The 23,001-nt window shown below is 33.0% G+C and overlaps 1 pseudogene; it reads right to left on the bottom strand.

Moving 5' to 3' along the window:
- Nucleotides 1–2,960: 2,960 nt before the first annotated feature.
- Nucleotides 2,961–20,560, bottom strand: LOC149251643 (1-aminocyclopropane-1-carboxylate synthase 7-like; annotated as a pseudogene).
- Between the last annotated feature and the right edge of the window lie 2,441 nt (nucleotides 20,561–23,001).

Below are 23,001 nucleotides of genomic sequence, written 5' to 3'. Positions count from 1 at the left end.
TGGAGACACCCAAGGAGACACATTGGCAAGCAGCGAAAAGGATTTTGAGGTATGTCAATGGGACAAAGCAGTATGACATTCTGTACACAACAACCAGTGATTTCAAGCTGGTTGGTTACATTGACAGTGATTGGGCAGGCAATGTTGATGATAGAAAGAGCACATCAAGATATGTTTTTCATTTGGGTTACGGAGCCATTTCATGGGCCTCTAAGAAGCAGTCAATAGTGTCACTGTCAACAACAGAAGCTGAATATGTCGCAGCAATAGCAACAGCGTGTCATGCAGTTTGGATGAGAAGGATGTTGAGGGATCTTCGTGGGGGCGACAACTATTTTCTGCGACAACACCTCAGCAATTTCATTGTCAAATAATTTTGTCTTCCACAAAGGGACCAAGCGTATTGATGCTAAATATCATTTTATTAGAGAGTCGATTAACAATGATGAAATTATGTTGCAACACTGCAGGTCACACGAACAGCTTGCTCATATTTTCACAAAGCCATTGGCAGGAGAATTTTTTTTTTATCTCAGAAACTATTTGGGAATTATCAATGGCGCAGTTGTGATTAAGGGGGAGTGTTGAAAATAATAATCCCAACCACCGCAATAAGCAGCTAGATAGCAGCCATGCATGTCAGACACCTTTGCAGCCATACATGTCAAACACTTTTGCAAGTTTCATCTCTGCTTGAAGACATTTTTGCAGGTTGCATCTCAACGTGAAGATAAAAGAACCGAAGCCAGACACGAACCATTCAGAAACCCAGCAAAGGAATTTAAAGAATTTATGTACTTAAGTAAACTAATATGGGCAAGCATTAATTCAACAACCTTGCCCACACTCCAGAAACACTTGCGCGACTATGATCACACTCAACAAGAACATCAGAATTAATTTCGCTCTGTCATGAATTAAATGTAAAATTGTATGTTGAGTTATATATGAATGAAAAAGTCATTTTGTAGAGGTTAGACTGTGTAAAGAGGTTAGAGAGCAAGAAGTAAGAAAAGAGGGCAAGCCTATTTGGAGAAAATGGTGGAGAAATTTTTGGTGGGCGCGTGAAAACAACAGTTACTCCGTTTTAGTATGTGTTACTCCGCGTAAGTTTAAATCTCTGTAAAATTTTATTTTATTTTGTAAATGAGCCGTAGTCTCATGTAGACGTATTTTCATATTTAAGAAATGAATACTAAGTTTTAGTTTGTTGCTCCAAACCTATCTTTTTTTTTATTTTTTCTGTGAGTATTCATTAAGCCTTTGGAATATTTCTGAGGTGCATGAAATCCAAGTCTTGGAAATTAGCCTCGTTGGGTGAAGGTAGCTCCGCAAAATCTGCTTCACGGTGCATGAACCTAGTTTCGCGAAAGTAGCTTCACGAAAGTTATATCTCTCTTCCTCTCGCGAAAATGAAAATTAAATTCGCCAAATATTTCTAACAGAGTAGAGGTTCAGTCCTCAAGTAGACTGCAAAACAAAGGTTCTCCAGCATCTTGAATCCATCTTTACTATGCACATTTTCATCAAAATCCACAAATGGCATGCTAAAAATGCCAAACGTGTAATTATTCAGGACCTCCAAACAAACTTCCAATGGCTCAAGGGGAATGGCGAATTCATCCAGAAATGAGCATTCACCGCCATCCTCTACAAGTTTTACAACCGCCATCACCCACAAGTTTCTAGTAACCAGTAACAACTGGCACATGTTGGTGTATCTCAAGTCAATGTATGATTATAATTTGATCGTCTAACAAAAAATCCAAGGTTGCACAGTGAGGACAAGCCACTCCATATTAACATACTTTCATTTACAAGAGAGTTGGCATTGGAATACCAACATTTTACCCAAGACGTGCATAACCATGGCGTTAAAAGCGAAATGTGTCCCTAGGAACACCTTTGGGTTTAAGCATCAACAAACTTGAAAAAGGAAAAAACATTCCTCCAAAATAAAATTCCACAAGTTTCTAGACGAAAAAAAAAGACCATTTGTAAAATAGGAAGATTGTATTTACTTTTCAAATTGAAATAACACTGGGCTCGCCAAGAGTTGTAATTTAACCTATCCATAATTTCACAGAAAATCCACTCCATATTGAAATACGTCGAGTGTATCTCAAATCAATCGATGATTATAATTCAATTGTCTAACAAATGATCCAATGGTGCACAGTGAAGATAGGTGGGTAAGAGGGGAATTCCTCTAGGAAAGAAATACCTTACGATTTAATTATTCGTTATGAAGATTCCTTATTACTTTATCATTTAGATGTTTAATTTGTTAACATGTTTTGTAACAAAATCATATGTTAATACCATAATTTATCAATACCACATTAAAAAAAACTAAATTATTTTATACTTTTATATTATTAAAATTTAATTAAAAATCTTAAAAACTTAATTATTTTAAAAATAAATTTTAACATACTAATAAAAATATTATAAAATATAAATAATAATAATTAATTTAAAATTCAGAATAAATATATGCTAGACATAATTGTAAGCCCCCACAAACATAATTAGAGCCATAGTGAAGATTATATGTCCATTGCATTGTAGTATAACAACAATTGGTTTTAGAGATGCTTATACTACTTTTTGACACGTCGAGTGACTGAGATGCAAATTTCAACCCTTCGATTTTCAATTGAGAGTAAATGGAGATGTTTCTTATAATATCTAAAGGATATTTAATTGAAAACATTTCTTTTACAACAAACAAAGAATATAAACCATTCCATGACCATATCAATTATAGTCGTATCACGTACTCATCACACATAGACTACCTTTCAATAATAAGGCAGGTCATCAATAAAGATTTACGCTTCTACTTCGAACTGTCCTGTAGTTTCTTTGAATTGACTGATAAAGTCAAACTGATGAACTGATAGGCTTCTTCCGCCGTCAACAACCCATCGCCAGCATCAACGGCATTTTCGTTAGCTTCATCTGTGTTCAGTTGTTTTAACTTTTTTCTGATATGCCCTCCCATCATCATAGAGCTCATTCGATCTCCAGCTCTCCATAAAACGCTGAATCCGATTCAGTGACTTTTTCACAGTATGATCGGTCATATTGGCAAAACAGAACCTAAACCACCCAGGTTCACTACAGTGGCAAGAAGAACCAGGAGAAACATTCAATCCAATCTCTTTTAGGATTATCTTCCACAGCCTAATCTCTCCTTCCTTGTTACGCGATTGCAGAAGATATCTGAGATCCGCCCAACAGAACAAACCGGCGTTGCTATTCAAACAATTGATGCAAGCCACACGAAGTCCAGAAACGAACATTTGGTGTCTCTTTCGTAGCCTTTTACTATTCTCTGCTAAATATTTTCTTACAAATTCCGTATCAGATAGCATTGAAGCTATCAGGTGTTGTGTCTGTGAAGAAACCAACGAAAAACTGGACATTCTGCGAGCAGCAGTAACCACTGTATCGTTGTAAGAGTAAATGACGCCGACTCGGAAGCCCGGTAGTCCTAGGTCTTTCGACAAACTGTAAACAATATGAACACGCTCGCTCTGATAAATTTTATTAGTGGCCAAAATTTCTGCAATACTTGTGAACTTCTTTGGTGATGAAAATACTGATCCCGAATAGATCTCGTCGCAGACAAGATGAATGTTCTTCTCAGACACAAGAGCAAGCAGCTTTCTTAGAGTGATAGCGTCCATAATTGTTCCTAATGGATTTGAAGGATTTGTGATTAAAGGACCCTTCACATGTATATTTGGAGCCCTGACTTTCTGATAGGCCACTTCAAGTGCAGGTATAGTTATCTGAAAATCGTCATGGCTGCTGCAGTGTACGGGTATGAGCTCCACCCCTGTGGGCCATCTCAGATCTCTATCAAAACTGCATTAACAAAAGACTCATTCAATTGCAACTTCATTTGAGAAGCAGCGGTTAACTATGTGATTATATATTTAGATTAAAACATAGTTACCCAATTGAATTCAAATTTTGAGAAGCAGAAGTTAACTCTGTGATCATATATTTAGATTAAAACGTAGTTACCAAATTAGAATTCCAATATCAATTCAATTTAATTAATTGTCTAGAATTCAATCCTGAACTAATTCTAGAGTGCAATTATTTTTGAAGAATATATTATATTTTTCAATATATAGATTATGAAAGTTTTAGATCTAACAAAATTGAAATAGAATAATATAATATTGAAAATTTTAAAAAAAATTTAGAAATTATTTCTAATGATAAATGTTGCAAATAAAATGATATATTCTAACAGAGTGTATAATTATATCTTATTAAATTATAAATTAAAATGTGTATAATTATATCTTATTAAATTATAAATTAAAATGATGTATTTTAACAAAGTACATAATTTTATATAAAAAACAGATTATAGATTATGAAAATTTTTATACTCATTCATATACCTAACTATACCATAGATTATATGGTTCCCAATATAAACTTGGTACAAATTCCACATTACAGTAATTCCAGATTGTAATCCACATTTATATTATAATGAATAAAATATATAAAACTCTCAATCACTATCACTTATTTCTAAAACTAGATTATATTGTGCTTTGTAACAACCATTAACAATATCTTCTATTATTTTTAATTATCTGTTTATATAATCAAATCAACTTTTGTTTTATTTTATAATATAAAATATTATTATTGTAATTTCTTATTTATTCAAATTTCTAATAAAAATACAGTGCTATTATAATCCACAAGTTGTTACCAAATTATTTCACACAGAAAACCATAAGTTGTTACCAAATTATTTCACACAGAAAACCTTTCACAGTATATGCCATCTCATGGATCCTAAATTCTGTTTCAAAAGTCGGTGGCCCTAGGAATTCATTTTATATTATTGTGAAGCTCGGGATTCGTCCGTAACGAATTTGGAACTGTCATATTAAAGCGCGAACCGATTCGAATACCTGATTTTTCCAATTGTTTTTATCAGTACGACCGAATTTAGTAATTATGGATTAAAATATTGTAATTAACAAGAGCATACCATATTATGAAATTGGAGCACGTACAGATTGACAGTTACTATCGTCATTTCTTCTTCAGGCAGTAGCCTATTTCGCGGGAACAGTTAGCAGCCTATTTCGTCCGGACAGTAATTAGTAGTTAAAAATTATATTGGAATTTAGCATCAGCTCCAGTTATATTTTAAAATATTTTTGAAATTTGCAACTTACTTTGGTTATCTGTAATTTAGTTTAGTTCAGTTGATAGGTGGGCAGAAGTAAGGTGAAATTTTAGATTTCAATTAAACTCATGCTCGACAGTCCCATCCATTCTGAAATAAAAAAAATTGACTTCAATTAACCTGACTCTTATTCTGGAATATTTTTGAAATCCTCACTTCTCTAAAGTTCATAGTGTAGTCAGTAAGTTAGATTCCTTCCTTAACATCGACCTACCAGCTTTTTAGAAGGACAAGAATGAGTAAAAAATTCACTTTACTCCTCTCTCTCACATTCTCTATCTACCACATGAGAGATATGAGGAAGGGAACGTCCATTAGCTCACAAAGCTTAGCATTATTGAAGTCGTTACTTATTACTTATTATGTCGATAAGCGTTTTTCCTATTTGATTTGGGTACTTTAATAATTTTTTTAATTAATCTTTTTGATTGGATGGCTTAAGTTGAAAGATGCCAGTATATTCTCGTGGTTGCCACTATATCAATTGATAGAATTCACACCACTAACTTACTTGCATGTCTAAATCATATGTTTAAAGCATATTTAAATTAGTTTTTTACAAGGAGTGATTAAAAATTTATCATACCATTTGTTAGTAGCCACCTGTTATGATTAAGACGAAGTGGAAAAATTAAAAATGGTTGTGAAACGTACGAATTGCCATCACCATCACTGTCATTTGCCTTAGGAACACCAACAGTTTCAATTCCACCTAGACATCACTCACTGTTTCAATTCTCCTATACGAAACGTGGCCAGAGGGATGTAAGACATTGATTTAGCTTGGCAATCACTAACAGTTTCAATTTCATATAGCCATCACTTGCCGTTTCAATTGGCCTCCTCCATGCAGATAACCCGAAGCGGAGTCTAGCGCTTGCTCTTATATTAATCGTCGCGAGTTTGATAATTATTATTGGAATTGTTGAAGGATTACTGGAATGCGAGCGCTGATTACTCTAAAGATTTGAAAGGCTTCTCTCAGCTTCTATCTAGTAAAAAAGGTGACAAATCTTTCATAGCCTTCCTTTTCTCTACCTGCTATTTTTTCAGGTTTCAACATTGGAGAAACCCTTTCTTAGTGATTGCGTTTTTAATTGTTTCCATCCTCTCCCGTCTGTCTCTAATAATTTGGTGTAGTTGGTGTCTAATTGAATTATTTCCTAAATTCTGATGTTAAATTTCATTACATGAAGGAAATAAGGAATGCAAGAGTTTGCGAAATGAAGTAGCTATGGAGAAGGTACGGAGAATCAAGTATGATCGAAGGATTCATAATGGATAGACAATAAGAGCTACCAGCTCATCTTACAGGTATCTACACATTTTCCTTCCGCGATATTTTTCCACTTTGATTCAAATAAGGTGACTGGCTTGTAGAAAAAGAAGGGAATCGATTTTGTATAAATTTTCCATGATATGACTAACCCGTAGAAAAAAGAAGGTTCTGGTCATTTTTTAAATTTTCTCCCAAAATTTTTAATGGTTTAATAATATTTTAATTAATTTCTGTGGGCAACAAATAATGGTGTTTATAGAAAAGGCTACGATTTTGATTAACTCTGTGTTTTTCTATTACGAAGCATGAAAATGAAATAATATATAACCATCGGATCTTTCAGATCGATGGATAGTAATGGTGAAAGAGTGTGGAGTTAATTCACGGGGAATGGTTTTGCAACCGTAAAAGTGGTATTTCGAGTGCCGTCAAATCCTTGAGCGATATTGAAGGGTGAGCACCCAATGCCACTCATCGAGCAACACATAGCAATGAGGAGGAGAGAGGAAACCGCTTTTCAGGCAGTTAATCCTCGAGCTACTAGTCCACTCGAAATCCCTTACAGTCGTTGGATCTTGCGTGTGCAGATCAACGGTTGTGGTTTGTCGTGCAAGTTGGTTGATCCGACCAGCGAAAACCATCGAATCAAGCGCCAGATCAAGGTCCAAGATCTAAGCGCAAATCGCATTAGAGTGAGGTCAAGAATATAGAAAGATGGCCTATTTAAATAAGTCGATATATGAGTTTCTGTGTAAAGACAGAGTATGGCAGAGAATAAACCTACATGCAGATTCCAGCCCAAAGACAGGATGATGGTGAGGAGTTGGAGAATGACCGAGTTTGGTCGAGGGTGCTCAACAATGTAGAAGAGGAGGGTTGTTCCAGGAAGAAGCTTAGACTATCCAGAGAACAATGTGCTATTTTGGAAGAAAGCTTTAGAAAGAACAGGGTGCCCGAACGTGTAAGTTTCTATACACAGTGTTCACTTATAGGTTATTGCTATATCATTTGTGTTTCATCATGCTTTTGGCCGATGTAACTTCTTCTTCTTCCACAGAAGGAAAAGCATGCATTGGCCTTACAGTTGAATCTCCGCCATCGACAAGTTGAGTTGTGGTTCCAAAATAGACAATCAAGGTTAGCTCCAATCCTTTATTGATTCATTGTATTTTGCATGTCGAAATTCATATGGAAAGTTCCATTTTGGAATCAACAGCTACATAATTTGACCTGTAACTATGAAGAATGACTTGAAAATCAATTGCTATGCAAATTTATAGTTTGGAAAACTTTTGATCCGATGGATATCCTATTGTGTTGACATTTTTATTGACTCATTTTTGTTATAGGTTAATTAAATGTTATGAATTTTTTTCAAGACGAAGCTTAAGAAAACGGAAATGGACTGTGAGCTTCTGAAGAGATATAATGAGGCACTTAGGACGAGAACAGAAATCTTTGCATAGAGCTGGAATAACTGGAAGCTTTAAAAATTTTGCCACCTCTCAGGCCTGTGTCAACCATTACCATGTGTCCCTCCTGTGAAAGTGTTTTAGCGGTTGACAATAGTAGCCACTTGACTTTGGCGAAATCTGGGTCTATGTTTTTACGCAGCTCTTTTCGGCAATGAATTGTCGGGTATTGATCAGAGTTTCTTTACCCGTAGTCATTGTTTAGAAATGGTGGACATTGTCTCTTTGTCAAACATTTTAGGTTTTCTCTAAAGGTTCACTTTATGAAACATTTAGGGTTTCAGTATATTTTTTATTAATTGACTTCGGTTTAGAAAGCGCTCAAGTCTCTGTTAATTTATTGAATGAGATGAGGCATCTTGATAGACCAAGAAATGTCTAGTTGTAGAGAGTGGGAGTCTATGAAATAAACGTTGTATGTAAAATTCAAATGTTTATATATGATATCATCTCTTTCTCGGAACCTTCTTGTGTTTATGAATTTTCTCCTTTTTTTATTATCAATCTAACATGTATAATAATCATTTTCATTTATTATTATTTTTAATAAAATACGATGACAATCTCTATTCATGCTCATAGTAAAAGTCAAAGTCATCATTATCGCTAAAAGCAGTACTTATTGACTAGTCAATGATGCATATTAATGCCTACTTAATAACTATCTATAACACGATTTTTTCTTTCAAGGTTTCATGTTTGAGTTATATAACATAGGCAGGACACATGAAAATATTGTTATTATAAAATGATTTAATAAATAAAAGACCTTTTTAGGTTATTTTATCATTATTTTAAAAATGTTATAAAATTATAATTTTATTAGTCATTGTTAATTTTTTTTAAATTTATTAATCATTGTTTAGTTTGAACAATACAACATATTTCTATTGATGATCTTAAACCTGTTTAAAAAAATTAAATTTTTTGTAAGCCCGGAACACTCATCTCAAGACACTTACATTGTGAGTTTCTCTTTAGTGCCCCTGGTTCTAGCCCTCAAGTCCCAGCACTTATCCATGGAGTTTTGTGCTTTTTAAAAATGTTTCTAGTGTGAGCTTTACTCTTTGGTGCCCCTAGTTCTAGCAACAGAACAGTTGAAGAAAGAAACCCTAAAGAAAACCTAAAAGCACAAAGAAAACACTGAAGAATCAATTAAAGTCAATTTAAAGGGACAAACGAAGAAGTGTGTTTTCAGTATACGAGAACAATTGGATCTTATAGATCAACAGCGTGACGAAAAAGAGTGAGAACCATCGATCTCATAGATCGATGGTCATCGTATGGTGAAGGAGCGCACGAGTTAGCGCAAGGGAAAGTCAGGTTTATAACCTTAGGCGGTATTTTGGGCAAGGACTAGATGGTAAGTGGTTTGAGCATTGATCAACCAATTCCATACATATCATGACACGTGGCAAAGAGTTGGAGTGGGGAAACCGCTTTATCAGGCTGTTAACCCCTGTGTATGTGGTCAACCCGAAACCAATGTGAAACGTTGGATATTTCGCGAGAAGATCAACAACAAATAAGTAATGCGACATACAAAAGAGCAGACCTGAAAGTGCATTATTGCATATTGGATGCGATGGATGTCTTTGTTAACAAAACCTGCAAAGAATCCCGATTGTGATAAGCTAAAAGGTGAATCTCTAAAAGTGTGCCAAGGTTGTACCAAGGCAGAAAAGGTGTGGTAAGCGTATATTTCCTTTGTAAATGGTTTATTAAGAAAATAGTGCCGATAGAAGGTTTGTGCACTAAATATATATGTAGCCAAGGTTTAAAGAGGAAAAGGTTATATATGTGCGGCTAAAGGGTTAGCGAAGGTTTTTTAAAGGTTAACGAGACGGTTTTAGTCCCGATAGGAAGGACTTGAAAGCAAGGCTTTAATAAAGTATTTTTCCCATGCTTATTTTAGTGTTTGTAGTATTTGTATTTAGGTTCACCAATGTTGGGTTTATAACATTAGTCCCATACTTGAATGTCATATTTTGACAAAGATTGTCTCACCATGAAAATAAAACATGTTTATTTTAGTGTTTGTAACATTTATATTTGGGTTTATAATATTAGTCCCTTGGGCTTAATATTGTTCCCTTAGGTTCATAATCTCTGAGGGTTTTAGTACTTCTCCCTTCGATTTATTATTCATTTGGTTTATACTATCAAAATTTGGGTTATTTTATTCCCTTAGGTTTATAATATAAATCGTAGCCAAACATGGTGAACCATGTTTGAATGTCACATTGTGACAAGGATTGTCTCACCATCAAAATAAACTATGTTTATTTTAGTGTTTGTAGTATTGATATTTGTCTTTACTCAATGTGAAGTTTATAATATTAGTCCCATGGGTTTAATATTATTCCCTTGTGTTTTAGTATCAATCCCTTGGGTTTATTATTCATTTGGGTTTATAATATCAGTCCCCTGGGTTTATTATCCCTTTTGGTTGATAATATAAATCATGGTGAACCATTGTCAATCATACCCAAACATCATCAACCATGGTTGATTGTCACATTGTGACAAGAATTGTCTCATTGTCAAAATAAACCATGTTTATTTTAGTATTTATATTTGGGTTTACCAATGTTGGTTTTATAATATTAGTCCCTTGGTTGAACGTCGCATTTTGACAAAGATTGACTCACCATGAAAATAAACCAGGTCTATTTCAGTGTTTGTAGTGTTTATATTTGGGTTTAACAATGTTGGGTTTATAATATTGGTCCCATGGGTTTAATATTATTCCCTTGGGTTCATAATCCCTTTGGGTTTTAGTATTAATCACTTAGTTTTATTATTCCTTGGGATTTATAATATCAATGCCTTGGGTTTATTATTCCCTTAGGTTTATAATATCGATCATGGTCAACCATTGTCAATCATAGACAACCATGGCCAACCATGGTTGAATGCCACATTGTGACAAGGATTCTCTCACCATAAAAATAAACCATGTTTATTTTAGTCTTTCTAATATTTATATTAGGGTTTACCAATGTTTGGTTTATAATATTAGTCCCTTGGGTTTAAAATTCTTCCCTTCGATTCATAATCTCTTGGGGTTTTAGTATTAATCCTTTGGGTTTATTATTGACTTTGGTTTATAATATCAATCATCGTACTCTTTATGTTTCTCTTGTGTTTGTAATATCAATTCCTTGTGCTTCTTTATCCCTTAGCTTTTTAATATTTATCCGTTGGGTTCACTAATTCCTTAGGTTTATAATATTAAAGAGTGGGGTTTATTAGTTCCTTAGGTTTATAATATTAATCCTTTTTGTTTAATATTATTCCTGTTGGTTCATAATCCCTTAGCATTTTAGTATTAAACCCTTAGGTAATAATAAACAAGAGGGACTAATATTATAAACCCAATGCATACAAACCCTAAGATAAATGTTAAAAACACTAAAGCCTAAGAATAAAAATAATAATTAATAATACTAATAATATTATGGGTTTATATTATTATAATAAAATTCATATAATAATCATACATATATAAATATATAAGAATATAGTTACTATTATTTGTATAGTTATTCATTATCATAAATAAATAATTGGTCTTTATTGTTATTATTATAATAATATATTATTGTAATATTGGTTATATTATTATTATTATAATAATTATATTTGTATATTATTATAATAATAATATAATATTATTATAATATTATAATCAGATATTATTATCAGAGCCTTTTACACTATCGAGAGCATTACATTGCTCCTTTATGTTAAAACCCCGTGACATCAACATTTATCGAAATACATGAATACAGGAAAAAAATTATAATAATAATATAATATTATTATAATATTATAATCAGATATTATTATCAGAGCCTTTTACACTATCGAGAGCATTACATTGCTCCTTTATGTTAAAACCCCGGGACATCAACATTTATCGAAATACATGAATACAGGAAAAAAATTATAATAATAATATAATATTATTATAATATTATAATCAGATATTATTATCGGAGCCTTTTACACTATCGGGAGCATTACATTGCTCCTTTATGTTAAAACCCCGGGACATCAACATTTATCGAAATACATGAATACAGGAAAAAAACCTGCTCCGAACCCATGGCCGGACTTCAAAAATAATACACCGGCACCTATAATGATTGTCAAGTTTGCTCTCGATCCATCGCAAGTTTTCTGTGCCACTTTTCCAACCCCCGATAAGCAATCGCTCTGATCTCTGATTGCCGATCGGCGCTTTATCGCTATCAGCATATCAACATATCGCATATCCACTCTCTCTGCACTTCACCTCTATGATTGGCGATCGGCGATTAGATCATGACCATCAATCCGAATCTCGATCCGACGATCCACACTTAATTGCGTGATTGCGATCGTGCTGATTCAAAGGTCCGTTCTGCCACTTCAATGCACTGATCCAATCAGTCCCACGGACCCGATAAGGGTATAAGTTCTCATCGAGAGGACCTGATGGTGTTATGTGGCGTAGTTAATAAGTTTTAAGATCAAAAATTGCATTATGGCATATCGGATGTCATAGAGGTCTTTGTTAAAAAAACCCACGGAGAATCGCGATTGCGATAAGAAAAAAGGTAAATCTCAAAAAGCGTTCCAAGGTCGTACCAAGTTGGAAACAGTGTGGTAAGCATAAATTTCTTTTGTGAATGGTTTATTAAGAAAATAGCATCGATAGAAGGTTTATGCGCTAAATATATATGTAACCAAGGTTTAAAGAGGAAAATGTTATATATGTGAGGCTAAAGGGTTAGCAAAGGTTTTATCAAGGTTAATGAGAGGGTTTTAGTCTCGATAGGAAGGATTTGAAAGCAAGGATTTAATAAAGTATTTTTCCCTTGGGTTTAGTAATTCCCAATGGTTTATAATATCAAATTATTGGTTTTCTTCATTCTTCAACTTTTTAATATTAATAATTTATTGGGTTCATAATCGCTTGAGGTTTTAGTGGTAATCCCTTGGGTTTATTATTCCTTTGGGCTTATTATATCAATCCCTCGGGTTCATTATTCCCTTGGGTTTATATTATAAAATAAACAATGTTTATTTTAGTGTTTGTAGTATTTATATTTGGGTTTACCAATGTTGGGTTTATAATATTAGTCCCATGCTTGAATGTCACATTTTGACAAAGATTGTCACACCATCAAAATAAAACATGTTAATTTTAGTGTTTGTAATATTTATATTTGGGTTTACGAATATTGGGTATATAATATTAGTCCCTTGGGCCTTAATATTGTTCCCGTGGGTTCATAATCTCTTGGGGTTTAGTACTGCTCCCTTCAATTTATTATTCACTTGGTTTATACTTTCAAAATTTCGGTTATTTTATTCCATTAGGTTTATAATATAAATCGTATTCAAACACGGTGAACCAAATTTCAATGTCGCATTGTGACAAGGATTGTCTCACCATCAAAATAAACTATGTTTATTTTAGTGTTTGTAGTGTTGATATTTGCCTTTACTCAATGTAAAGTTTATAATATTAGTCCCATGGGTTTAATATTATTCCCTTGGGTTCATAATCCCTTGGGTTTTAGTATTAATCCCTTGGGTTTATTATTCATTTGGGTTTATAATATCAATCCCATTGGTTTATTATTCTCTTTGGTTGATAATATAAATCATGGTAAACCATTGTCAATCATAGTCAAACATCATCAACCATGGTTGAATGTCGCATTGTGACAAGAATCGTCTCACCGTCAAAATAAATCATGTTTATTTTAGTATTTGTAGTATTTATATTTGGGTTTACCAATGTTGGTTTTATAATATTAGTCCCTTGGTTGAATGTCGCATTTTGACAAAGATTGACTCACCATGAAAATAAACCATGTTTATTTTAGTGTTTGTAGTGTTTATATTTGGGTTTAACAATGTTGGGTTTATAATATTAGTCCCATGGGTTTAATATTATTCCCTTGGGTTCATAATCCCTTGGGGTTTTCATATTAATCACTTAATTTTATTATTCCCTGGGGTTTATAATATCAATGCCTTAGGTTTATTATTCTCTTAGGTTTATAATATCGATCATGGTCAACTACTGTCAATCATAGACAACCATGGCCAACCATGGTTGAATGTCACATGGTGACAAGGATTCTTTCACCATGAAAATAAACCATGTTTATTTTAGTCTTTCTAATATTTATATTTGGGTTTACCAATGTTGGGTTTATAATATTAGTCCCTTGGATTTAACATTATTTCCTTTGGTTCATAATCCCTTGGGGTTTCAGTATTAATCCTTTGGGTTTATTATTAACTTGGGTTTATAATATCAATCATTGTCATCTTTATGTTTCTCTTGTGTTTGTAATATCAATTCCTTGTGATTCTTGATCCCTCAGGTTTTTAATATTTATCCGTTGCATTCACTAATTCCTTAGATTTGTAATATTAAAGAGTTGGGTTTATTAGTTCCTTGGATTTATAATATTAGTCATTTTTGTTTAATATTATTCCCATTGGTTCATAATCCCTTGGGATTTTAGTATTAAACCTTTAGGTAATAATAAACAAAAGGGACTAATATTATAAACCCAATGTATACAAACCTTAAGATAAATATTAAAAATACTAAAGCATAATAATAATAATAATATGCGTTTATATTATTATAATAAAATTCATATAATAATAATAAATATATAAATATATAAGAATAGAGTTGCTATTACGTTTATAGTTATTAATTATCATAAATAATTAATTGTACTTTATTGTTATTATAGTAATAATATATTATTGTAATATTGATTATATTATTATAATAATAATTATATTTGTATATTATTATAATAATATAATAATATACTAATAATATAATAATATTATAATATTATAATGATATATTATTATTGGAGCCTTTTACATTATTGAGAGCATTACATTGCTCCTTTACATTAAAACCCCGGGACATAAAAAATAATACACCAGCACCTATAATTAGCATCGGGTCCGCTCTCGGTCCATCGCAAGTCCGTTGCGCCACTTCTCCGACCCTCGATAAGCGATCGCTCCAATCTCCGATCGTCAATTGCCGCGTTATTGCTATTAGCGTATCGTCATATCGCATATCCACTATCTCCGTACTTGACCTTTGCGATTAGCGATCAACGATTAGATCGCGATCGTCAATCCGAATCTCGATCTGACAGTCCACACTTAATCGCGTGATCGCAATCACACTGATTCAAAGGTCCATTCCCTTCCACTTCAATGCGCCGATCCAATTAGTCCTACGGACCAGATAAGGATAGAGGTTCCTGTTTAGTGGACCCGATTGTGTTATGTGGTGTAGTTAATAAGTTTTAAGATCCAAAATCGCATTATTGCATATCAGATGCGATAGAGGTCTTTGTTAACAAAGCCCACAAGAATCGCGATTGCGATAATCGAAAAGGTAAATCTTGAAAAGCATGCCAAGGTCGTACCAAGGCAGAAAAGGTGTGGTAAGCGTATAATTCCTTTCTAAATGGATTGTTAAGAAAATAGCGTTGATAGAAGGTTTATGCGCTAAATATATATGTAACCAAGGTTTAAAGAGGAAAATGTTGTATATGTGTGGCTAAAGGGTTAGCGAAGGTTTTATAAATGTTAATGAGAGGGTTTTAGTCCTGATAGGAAGGATTTGAAAGCAAGGCTTTAATAAAGTATTTTTCTCGTGGGTTTATTAATTCCCAATGGTTTATAATATCAAATTATTGGTTTTCTTCATTCTCCAACTTTTTAATATTAATAATTCCTTGGGTTCATAATCCTTTGAGGTTTTAGTGTTAATCTCTTGGGTTTATTATTCCTTTGGGTTTATTATATCAATCCCTTGGGTTCATTATTCCTTTTCGGTTTATATTATAAAATAAACCATGTTTATTTTAGTGTTTGTAGTATTTATATTTGGGTTTACCAATGTTGGTTTTATAATATTAGTCCCATGCTTGAATGTCACATTTTGAAAAAGATTGTCTCACCATGAAAATAAAACATGTTTATTTTAGTGTTTGTAATATTTATTTTTGTGTTTACGAATATTGGGTTTATCATATTAGTCACTTTGGCTTCTAATATTATTCCCTTGGGTTCATAATCCCTTGGGGTTTTAGTACTGCTCTCTTCAGTATATTATTCATTTGGGTTTATAATATTAAAATTTGGGTTATTTTATTCCCTTAGGTTTATAATATAAATCGTAGCCAAACATGGTGAACCATGTTTGAATGTCGCATTGTGACAAGGATTGTCTCACCATCAAAATAAACTATGTTTATTTTAGTGTTTGTAGTATTGATATTTTCCTTTACTCGATGTGAAGTTTATAATATTAGTCCCATGGGTTTAATATTATTCCCTTGGGTTCATAATCCCTTGGGTTTTAGTATTAATCCCTTGGGTTTATTATTCATTTGGGTTTATAATATCAATCCCTTGGGTTTATTATTCCCTTTGGTTGATAATATAAATCATGGTAAACCATTGTCAATCATAGCCAAACATCGTCAACCATGGTTGAATGTCGCATTGTGACAAAAATTGTCTCACTGTCAAAATAAACCATGTTTATTTTAGTATTTGTAGTATTTATATTTGGTTTTACCAATGTTGGTTTTATAATATTAGTCCTTTGGTTGAATGTCACATTTTGACAAAGATTGACTCACCATGAAAATAAACCATGTTTATTTCAGTGTTTGTAGTGTTTATATTTGGGTTTAACAATGTTGGGTTTATAATATTAGTCCCATGGGTTTAATATTATTCCCTTGGGTTCATAATCCATTGGGGTTTTCATATTAATCACTTAGTTTTATTATTCCTTGGAGTTTACAGTATCAATGCCTTAGGTTTATAATATCGATCATGGTCAACCACTGTCAATCATAGACAACCATGGCCAACCATGGTTGAATGTCACATTGTGACAAGGATTCTCTCATCATGAAAATAAACCATGTTTATTTTAGTCTTTCGAATATTTATATTAGGGTTTACCAATGTTGGGTTTATAATATTAGTCCCTTGGGTTTAATATTATTTCCTCCAGTTCATAATCCCTTGGGGTTTTAGTATTAATCCTTTGGGTTTATTATTAACTTGAGTTTATAATATCAATCATCGTAATCTTTATGTTTCTCTTGTGTTTGTAATATCAATTCCTTGTGCGTCTTGATCCCTTAGGTTTTTAATATTTATCGGTTGGGTTTACTAATATTTATCGGTTTATAATATTAAATAGTTGGGCTTATTAGTTCCTCGGGTTTATAATATTAGTTCTTTCTATTTAATATTATTCCCGTTGGTTCATAATCCCTTGGGATTTTAGTATTAAACCCTTAGGTAATAATAAACAAAAAAGACTAATATTATAAACCCACTGTATACAAACCCTAGGATAAATATTAAAAATACTAAAGCCTAATAATAATGTGAGGTTATATTATTATAATCAAATTCATATAATAATCATAAATATATAAATATATAAGAATATAATTGCTGTTATTTGTATAGTTATTAATTATCATAAATAAATAATATATTATTGTAATATTGATTATATTATTATTATAATAATAATTATATTATTATTATAATAATATAATAATAATATATTATTATTTTTTTCCGGGGAAAATAGAGTTCGTAATTTCTATTAAAAATAATAGCGATTACATGTTGTAGATGCCAAGGCATATGCAGAAGTGTGGCAGTAGCCACTTACAATATCCAATACTTCAGAGAAGTATGCAGTAAAGCCCTCAGAGAGGGCATCCATAAAAAGGGTGTGTAAACCCCAACAGGCGTATACGCCAAACCTTACAAGCTAATAAAACAGTAAATAAAACAAGAGCTTCTGTGTATGTGCAGATGTGGCTCAAAAGGCAGTCCAAAGACAGTGGGGAGAGGCACGAAATGGGAGGTCACCTCCGCCATCCCCTCAACTCTCCACCAAAATCCGTAGAAGCCAGTGAAAGAGAGCCACCCAAATACCCCGAGAAGCCAGAAAAAAACAAAACCAAATCAGCAACAACCATAGACGAGCGGCACGATTGGATGCAGAGACAGACTCTGCATCACTGAACCCTCAACACTCCCCATAGCTGCATTGGTGACAGGCAGAGGACCAAAAATGTACCCAGCCATCAGCACAGGGGCCCAAACAAGTCCCGGAACGAGCTGAGGCGGGTCAGATCCGGGGGCAGAGGCGACTGGGGCAGCCACCTCGCCCCCATGAAGAAGATCAGAAGCCCAAAAAACCTTAGGCCCTACCTGCGGCGCAGAGCAAGTCGCAAGGCCAAAAACCCCTGTTGAACCTCAAGGCAGAAGGACTGACGGTGAGCAGAGGGCCGCCGATGCACCAGTGGATGCCGCCGCCGCTTAGCCCAAAGCCCGAGTCGAAAGGAAACCGCGCGAGAGAAATGGGGGAGCCGAGGACAAGATCACGCCACAGAAACTGGTCGCAGAAACTTCAGAAGCATGAGTTCCTCAGCAGATAGGCACCAGGTCGAGCCCCCGCACAGTAATCTGTCGAAGAAGCCCCACCGCCGCAGGCACAGGCCGCAGCCAGAGCCGAGCAAACCCTAGGTTCGCCGCCCAGTGTCTCTTTCCTCTCTCTTGGAGTGTGTTCGGGAGAAATGCATATTTTTCATATCATATATATTATTATTATTATTATTATTATATAATATAATTGTTATTATTATTTTTATAATTTTATATTATTATATAATTTTAATAACATAATGATAATCTAATATTATTATGAGCTATTTTTATTATTAATTAATATATATTACGTGTTTATATTATTATTATAATATTAATATAATACTTATATAATAATATATATAAATAATCTGGTTGTTAATATTTTTATACTTATTGATAATCCTATATAATTATTTATATAGTTATTAATAATGTTAAATACCAATAATAATTAACGCAATGTATACAAACTGTAAGATAAATATTAAAAATACTAAAGCCTAAAAAGAATAAAAATAATAATTAATAATACTAATATTATTATCACTTTCTGTTATTATAATAGTATTAATATACTAATCATAAATATATAAGAATATAGTTGCTATTATTTGTATAATTATTAATTATCATAAATAATAAATATTTGATCGTTATTGTTTTTATTATAATAATAATAATAATAATAATAATAATAATATTATAATAATTATATTTGTATGTTATTATAATAATATAATGTTAATATAATATTATATTCCATTATTATTATTATTATTATACAATATAATTGTTATTATTTTTTTATAATTTTATATTATTATATTATTTTAATAATATATTTTTATTAGCTATTCTTAATTAATATATATTAGGAGTTTATATTATTATTATAATATTTATATAATAATATATATAAATAATGTGGTTGTTAATATTTATATAGTTATTAATAATCTTAAATCTGATTGATAATATATATATAGTTATTAATAATCTTAAATATGTGTAATAATTATTAATGTGATTGATATAAGTTTATTTGGGTATATCAACCATATTGGAAAATGTGGTTGTATATATATTTCATATAAATTTATGGATGTTTATCCATGACGTTGGTAAATGTGATTGTACTCCTTAATAATATATAAAAATGAGTTTACTCTATAAGAGATATGAGGAAGGGAACGTAGATTAGGTCACGCAACTTGGCGTTACTAAAACCATTTTTCATTAACATGACTCCTATAGAAATGAGTTTACCCCAGGTAGTATGGCGTTGGTACTAGGAAGGCTTCTCCAGGATCAGCTAGACAGAATGTCAACAACTCGTGCGCTGCAGTTGCTCCTGCCCTGAGAACAATTCTATCTCTTTCAAACTTTCGCTTTTCTTCCTCCAACTTCTTCCACAAACATCGCAATTGCCTGCGTTAACCATTTCTCATTTTCGGTAATCTTTAATCCCATCCAAACACACTTAAATAAATTCCAGTGCATCTTTTGGTTTATAATTACCAGTAAAGAATATTCAAGTTGTTACACAACATGTCAAGTATGTAAGTTGCAATTTTCTACCTTTCTACAGTCAGGGAGGCCATGTTAATCTTGATAAAGAGCCATTTGCTTAAACCTTGACAAGCCCTCCTCGGCACAAATCGATGCCATTGGATGCGCAAGTAGCCAGCTTTCCAGCAACTCGAATGATAGATGCAAGTAATTTCAAATATGGTAAGTAAGTATCATTCAATTCGAAGCACAATTAATTTTTGGGGGCACAAATGTGTGTGAGAAATGATAGAATATGAACAGATATGTTATGTAATCTACCTGATTCTCTGCCAAACCCATTTCGATCATTCCAGAAGGGTTGTTTATTGGATGGTAGGGATTAGCATCATACTCCTTCCAGCCGTCAAAATAAGGAGAGTCCTCTCCATGGACTTTAGACTTTGCCAACGATGAAAGGCAGGCTTCTCTTGCAGGCAATAGCTTAGCACCTTCTAGTTGCTGCTGCATTGTTGGGCCATCCATCGATATCGCCATATAGGAATCCTATCTTGAAGTTGAAGCACTGGACGTGCTTATGTATATGGAGACCTTAGCTTTATAGAACTTCTTTGAGGTACCCCTAAATCCTCATTTATGATAACTGCAGGACACTCACCATCATTTATGACAATGACATAAGAGCTTCTGAAAATACTATTGGAGCTAAATGTTGGGGTCCAATCACGTAGTTTTCAGTTTACTTTTTCACTTACTTTTTTCTCTTACTTTCCATGATGTACGCCGCACACCAAAAACTGGAATAATTCTTACACCTAGACAATGGATCTTTGCAAAGAAGCCACTTTTCCTTTAAGGATAACTTAAACAGATTCTGGAAATAACATTTTTTTATAACGATACAAAACTATTAAAAAGAAAAGTTCTAAATTGATTATATATCAGCCGCTATTTTACGATTGATTATATCTCAACTGCTATTTTACAATTTATATATATTTTTGCATGGATTTTGGGAGTATTGATTACTATTTATTTCTATATTAGACTATTTTTTTTAAGAAGTGGGAAACTTGTTTTAATGGTTTCAGTATTCTCTGGAGCTTTGGAATTGTATGGGAATGTTTTTTTAGAGGGAACTAATGGGAGCTAGAGAAATTTAGTAAAGCTTTGAAAATCTTTTTTTTTTTTTTTGGAGTTCAGGGGTTCCCTAGAATTAGGGAATACAAAACATGTAGAGAAATATGCTAAACTGCCCACAAAACATAAGTCTATATTAAAACCCTAAAAAAACACAAACAAACAAACACACATTCTTAACCCAAATTTATTTAAATTTTATATATATAAATAAATGCCAAATCATTTTATTTCAGATCACCTTCTTGTGTTATATACAAATCTCAGACTATCACATTCATACATAACCCAACATAATTGTAATCAAGCCAAACATGCCTATCATGCTTGGGATTCCCACTCCACTGATCCTAAAAAATTTCAAATTCCTAACCCTAAAATAACATAAGAAAACTCCACTCAAAATAATACATAGAAAAATAATTAAATCTAAATCTAAATAAACAAACAGAAGCAGAAACGTCTATAACAGAAGCCGGTTTTCGTTAAAAGAAGAAATCCTTGACATTTTTCTGTTCGCAAAATAAAATTATTAAAAAAGAAGAGTTTGTTTTGAGTTCTATATTGATTTTACTTTATCAACTGCCCTTTCAACAATTATAAAGCGATATCTTCCTCCATCTGCGCTACAGTATGAATATAGGTCAACCTGCAGTGAAGCAGCTAGTGCGAGAACATGAATCGACCACACCAGGATCTGTGGCGGAAGCACAGGAGGAGCTCTTCATGCCAGACATCATTGACTTCTTTTATAAAAGATATTTTTAAAAATATATCTTTATCAATCCAGGGCTATTTGTTTTGTTTCTGAAGCCAAAGTTTGATGAGGTCTTTTTTTTAATACATAAATGTTAAGTTATTTTCTATACATAGATGTATGAGTTTTTAATTATTTTCAGATAGCGCATCTCATACACTAACTTAATATAATTGCGATTAAGTAAATGACTTTTATTTTGTTTGGGATTGGACACTGCCTTCAACTTAAAAATTCAAGGATTGGACCCCATTAAGAAACTACACTGAAAACGAAGCATGAGAACTAATTAAATATAGTTCATATCTGCTGATGAGAAATTTAAATGATAAACAAAAGGAGAAACCACTGTACCAGAAGTCATTTCCTTAAAAAAAAGCTTTAAGCATTTTTCTTGATAACGAAGAAGCCATTTCCACCGCAAGAGGGTCTGTGGCGGAACACCAGTAGGAATTCTGCATGGCAACCGCCATTGACTTCTTGAATACGTAACGTAATGAACATTTAAACTCGTAAGGATTCTTTGGACTAAATGTCATTAATCGCGTTGACGCTGTAATCTGGCTAACCATTAAAGCATCCCATTTCCTTACGAAATGTAATGGACAGCGATATGTGCATGTACGTGAGTATTGCAGAACTTTAAAATATAAAACATAAAAAACTCAAATGGTCCGAGGTTGACACTGTACATGATGCTCCCATGGTCAACGTTGGAGGTATTTAGAACTGTGTAAAAATCTGACCAGATCATTATTGTTGCTAGACGGTAAAACATTTACAAATGAAGAAAATAAATGATGGAAAATCTGTGGCGGGACAAATTCATTTTTTTGGGAAAATTTATTATATTTTTAATATTTAACAAGGGAGGTTGAGAGGCAGCAAGTCCCTCCATTGAGAACCTAACTAGAAGCTGATTCTGTCAAACTGAATTGGTCATCCTGGAAAACCTAGCCGGCCTTGCCAAGGAGGCTGCGAGGCAGCAAGTCCCTGCATTGAGAACCGAACTAGATGCTGATTCTGTCAAACTGAATTGGTCATCCTGCAAAACCTAGCCGGCCTTGCCACAGTTGCTTCT

This window comes from Pinus tabuliformis, chromosome 7 (assembly GCF_031772625.1).
Source record: "Pinus tabuliformis cultivar Carrire ecotype Pingquan chromosome 7, CPIR1, whole genome shotgun sequence".
In the NCBI taxonomy this organism is placed as follows: Eukaryota; Viridiplantae; Streptophyta; class Pinopsida; order Pinales; family Pinaceae; genus Pinus; species Pinus tabuliformis.
Note: the sequence above shows the minus strand (reverse complement) of the source record. Positions and strands in the feature narration are given on the sequence as shown.